This window comes from Castanea sativa, chromosome 11 (assembly GCF_040712315.1).
Source record: "Castanea sativa cultivar Marrone di Chiusa Pesio chromosome 11, ASM4071231v1".
In the NCBI taxonomy this organism is placed as follows: Eukaryota; Viridiplantae; Streptophyta; class Magnoliopsida; order Fagales; family Fagaceae; genus Castanea; species Castanea sativa.
The window spans coordinates 63,866,250-63,872,249 of NC_134023.1; positions in this window are offsets into that span (position 1 = coordinate 63,866,250).

The window sequence follows — 6,000 nt, forward strand, 5'->3', positions numbered from 1 at the left end:
ATAATTTGACTCTTCTTCTTCCCATTTTATTTGTACACATCTACGATTACACTTCCTCCAACCTTTCACTTCCCTCTTTGCCTCTTTACCTCTCCCACTACTCTCTACTTCACCGTTACAATTCCTTCATCATTTTCCCTTTTTTATAACTTGACTCTTCTTCCTCTTATTTTATTTGTACACACCTATGTTACACTTCCTCAAACTTTTTCCTTCCCTCTTTGCCTCTTTACCTCCCCCACTACTCTCTGTAATTTGTTATGAAAATATTGTAAAAATTTTGTGGCCATAGCATCTCTTTATTATTTATTATAATGGAAAAAAATTGATTTGCTTCAGCCCCCTTTCTCCTTCACCGCTTTCAATTCTCCAATCAAATCACCGGAGCACCTCAAAGCCAGCAAAACTCTTGTGAAGTGAGTATTGAGTTGAAGAGATCCACCTTTGACCAGAAAAAGTCTTATAAAACTATCTCTCTCTCATTCAAATTTATTAACCATAAATCCTTTCTTGTTAATGGGAATAGTCTATGATTGGGTGCAGCCATGCAGGAAACCCAACATATATAGATGTGTGCAATAAAAGGCAATCTTGCACCCAAACTTAGACCTGTGCAATAAAAGGGAGTCGGTGATCCCCACGAATGTTGGTTGGAGGAGGGGTAAATAAAAAAGGATTAAAGATTTCTAATGAAATGGATTTAAACCTTTTCATGTTAATTATGGTTATAGATCCATTGGAAATAAAGCTTAAAAGCAAAGAAACATAGAGATCTTTGGAGATTAGCTATTGGTGGAGATCCATGGAGATTGGCAAACAACAAAGAGGTGTCTGTGCTGGTTGATGCAGCGGCGATGATGGCCATTTGGATTAGAGGGAAATATGGCCAACGGGCGGCAACAATAGTAGTGTCAGAGGCAGCGACACCCATTGGCAGAAGAGGAAGAGGAAGTTTGGTGGTCATAGGAAATAAACAAAGAGTTTGGAAATGTTTTTAAAATAATAATAATAATAATAATAATAATAAATGACTCACATGCTAAAGTTGCTAACCTGGAAAATTTTCCAACGTGGCTATTACAATATATATAGACTTAAATTTATGATTCGTTTGGATATAACTTATTGCTGAAAATTGAAAATACTGTAGCAAAATAATTTTTAAATGTGTGAATAGTGCTGCGGAACCCATTTTTAATAAAAAATTGCTGAAAAATATGTAAACAGTGCGTGAACAGTGTGCACAGTACGCGCACAGTACGTGCACAGTGCGCACATTGACCTATTTTTCCCCCCACTGCAAAAACGAAAGAAAAAAAAAAGAGGGAAAACACAAAAGGCAAAACGTAGAAAAAATAATCTGGATCCGAACACATTCTTAGTTTGTAAAACACTTTGAAGTAAAAAGATGTTAGGTGATTGTACTGTTAGCCACATAGGCAATAATAGTAGTTAAAAAATGACTAATAATGCTCAAGTTTAAAACTTAAAAGATTAATTGTAATCACTTGAAACTTGAGAGACTAATTGTACTCACAAGGTAAATTTTAGGGACCAATAATGTAGTTTCACTAACTTTTATCATAAAAATTAAGGTAATTTTTTATTAACTATTTCATTGTTCAGCTCTGATGATATATATATATTTTTTAGAACCTATGGTGTCCGCTCTTGATAATAGCTTTTTATCATCAGACCAAGACACCAATCAGTTTTTTGTGTAAGCAAGAATTGAATCCTAGATCTCTTATTCAACTAACTTTGATGATATTTTTGAATCATACCTTTACTGTACATATGAATTTTAATTAATCCATGCATTAACAAAAGTTATACTAATTTAATAACATAAAAAAATTTTGAGGGAAATAAAAATATGTTAAAATTGCTAAAATCTTAACAATGGTAAATTAAAAAAAAGAAGAAGTAAGATTTTGTCATTAAAACCCAATAATATTAACTCTTATATATTTAAGATTTTTTATTTCTTTGTTTCTTTATTAATGTTGAGCAATTATCTATCTAAAAGAACTTAGGCCTCCGCTATTGATTAATGTTTTTTGTATTATCCATTGCAGACAATGAAAAATGTAAAACATCACCCTTATGATTTGAGTATGGGTAATGATTTTCTCATACAACTAATTTTGCATATTCCGAATATATCTACTTTTTTTTTTTTTTTTTTTTTTTTTTTTACATTTTGAATGTAGATATCATCCTTTTGTGTTTTAACATAAACTAGTCGCAACCCTTCGTGATGTGCAGGAATTTTTGATTATTTTGTGATGAAATATAATATATAATTTACTTTCTAAAATATTCATAAAATCATATATTAGGATTAGTAATCTGTAATAAAGCGTTTTTCTCATAAGAGAATTTAATTGTAGATGTATTAAACTATTAATTAAGAAGTGTTTCTTTATTTTTTAATCTAACCCTTTACCAAACCAACAAAGGGCAAGTTTTTTTTTTTTCCCTAACATAAACAATGTTATATTGCTTTCTTTTTTAAATAATGAATTTTGTGCCTTTACAAATATATATATATACACACACACACTTCCTTTTTATATTAAAATTTTCATCTACTCATATTATGAGCTAAGCTAGTGATAAAATAAAGGGGGTTTAAGTTTTTCTGATTATAATAGTTAGAAATGAATGATAAAAATTGAGTTTTTTCACCACTAAAACAATTTCAACTTATTTTTAATCTCAAACCAATCTATCTCTTTTGAAGTATACAAAGTAGGATCATGGTCTATATTCTTAAATACAATGTTTATCTCAGCACATTTATAAATATATATATACCAAATCAAACCATACCCATATAAAGATGCATTGCAAGCAAAGAAAATGTCATATCAATTGTCGCTTAACAATGATTAATTATACCAATTAGAAAAACAGTTTGTTGATGATAATCTATTGAAATTATTTTCTTTGCCGGAACTGCAAAATTGTCCACCCAAAAAGATTACAAATAAACAATTATAAGTAAAATCTCCTAGTTAAGTTTCTATATGCATCCTTATATAATAATAATAACAACAACAACAACAACAATAATGAAAATACAATTGCAAAAGTTAAAATGCATCACTTATCCCATTATTTTTGTTTGACTAATCTTTGTTTTTGTCTAAATAAGTGGCAATATAGTGTACTTCTAATACAAATATTAAGAGTAGTTTCTCTACAAACACTAAAAATTTGTCTACCCAAAAGGATTAAAAAATTAAAATAAAAAACTTAGTCAAATCCTATAGTTTAACATCTAAATGGATTACTGAAAAAAAAAATCAAAATTTATCTTACAAAACAACTAATTATTAACACAAATCAAATCAAACCAGTAGGATAAAGAAAAAGAACTTGTAATCGGGAATCGGAATACCAAAATACATAAATATGCATAAAATTCTATACAAATTTGCCAAAAATAGAAACAAATATAATGTGAAACAACAAAAGCACCATTAGCAAGAAAAAAAAAAATGATTGAAACAATAAAAGACTCCACCAAAAGAGAAACAAAATTGAGGAGAGAGAGAGAGAGAGAGAGAGAGAGAGAGAGAGAGAGAGAGAGTATTAACCTTTTTACTTAGAAGGAATAGGAGAGAGAGGTGAAAATGAGGTAAAATGAAATTAATAAGAAAATTAAGGTGGAAAAGGAATGGTTGAAGTAGATGAAAGGTTTGAAATTTAAAAACACAATGATTGAGAAAATTAAGAAATAGTAGAATTTAAGAAGATGGAGAAAATCTAGAATTTTATAAATGAATTAAATGAATTTTTTTTGTAAAAAAAAAAAAAACAGTGATGGGAGGAGATAAGAGATTGAACTAAGAAGACAATGGTTGAAAAAGATGAAATGTTGAATAAAATAAAAAATTGCAAAAAATAAAAATAAGAAAGGATGCTAATTACGTGGTGCAAAAAAATATTTGCAAAATTTATTGCAAAGCTTCCATATTGTATTTTGTATAGATAGATATGCGTGTACATTGTTTTGGTTTTTGAGTATTCATTGATTTTATTTTTTATTTTTATTTAGAAAGATTGATTTTATTTTTTAGTTATAAACATCTACATTAAAGTAGCTGAATGTGTAAATGCAAAATTATATGAAAATTAAAACTGCTCAAGATGAATGTGTAAAGTCAATCTATTTATATATTTATTATTGTCAACAAAATTCAAGAATTAAAAATAAATAAGAAATAAAGAATAATTACATAGCTCATGATGTGGCGGATGAGGTGGCGCAACATGAACATATAGCAACAATTAGTACTACGCTTCAGTTTTTAGAGAGAGAGATATATATATATACACACACACCCACACCCATCAACACATGTAACTGTGGATATTGTGTGTACGCATTTGTGGATATTACCTAAGCTCGTAATTTTTAAATCTTGTATCATAGTCATATTTAGTAATATAATAATGTGTGGTTTTACTTCTTCATTTCAATCGTTTTGGAAAAATTGCTAAATCTTTTTAAATTATTAAAATTGCTGATAATTTAAACTCTAAAATTATTAATTGCTTTTTAGAAACCTTGTAATTTATTTTCACTGTCCGTCTTTGTCAACTTAAATAACATCATCTCAGGTTGATGCTTGTTAAAAAGCACACCAAACGGGACAAACTAGTCGGTAGCCGGCTAATCTATATCCAAAACGACACTGTCAATCTGCATGGACAAGAGAGGCTCAACTGATTTAATTAAAAAAAAAAAACCATAATCAAGCTAAATTCAAAGTTGTCAATGGATACTTGCTAATGAGTATGACAATGCATGGGATTCTAGAATATGAAAATTGAAATGTTGAAGAAGAAGAACGTTACCATCCTAAGAATTGCTATCATCTAAGAGTTCTTTGTATAACTCCAATATAGAATTTTTGAAATTCTATCTATTCATTTAAAAATGAGTAGATTTTGGATTTTATCACTTTATCACTATTTAATAAGCATTTGGTGCATGTTCGATTTTGATCCCTTTAATTTAAAAACCTGGGATTTGGTCTCTAGAATTTCAAAAAGAAAAGAAATTCAGTCCCCCTAAGTATTTTTTTTAATGTGACTAATGCAGTGATGAGATGTCCCATTTTTTAGGAATCAAATTAAACTCACCACATATGTAATGGATCAAAATCGATTTGACCTCATATTTAAGAGATCAAAATCAAAGCAACCCCATAGTTCTGGGACCAAAATCGATTGAGCCAACCTCAAATTTAAGTACTAAAATATCGACCCGAAATTTTTAAAATTGGAGAACCAAGATCATTTATTTGCCTTTTCAATATGGCCTGCAACTTATTTGTACTATTCCTATTTGGATTAGGTTTAGAATATTTTATAGGTCCTAGTATTGATTATATTTCCTTATTTGAATTTTGTATCCTTTCATATTTGGTTAAACCTGACATCCCTGTTGAGACTATTTTTTAGAGATTTATAGGCTTAGAATGCATTTTGCCAAAAAAACAAAAAACAAAAAAAAAGGTATTTAAATAATTTTCTAGAGCAAAAAAATGGAGAATGTAAAAATATTGAGGATTCTACTTTTGCATTCTAGTCCTAGTGGTCTTCTCTTCATCGAACTCTCTTTCTGGCAAGTGCTCCTCCTCCAACCCCTTGGTCCTTCAAAGGAAACACCAAGAGGTCCCAGATAAGCTACAATGCTTGGCAAGGAAAATCATACCTAATCTATCAGCAGGTATCATTGATCACTTTCTCTTTCATTAATCACACTCATTTTGTTCCAATTATGTCTGTAAAGCTCTACCACTGAACAGTCTGAACTAGTTGTGTTACTCTATTTTATTGCTCAACTGTGCTATCTGCTCTAACACAAGTTTATTTGTTTAGAAAATAAGAATCTCAAAATTAAGATATTGGCTTGGTTAAAGAACTGGGTTGCTCACCCAAATATATGATGCAAAACCAACCAAATGAAATCAGTCCAAATAA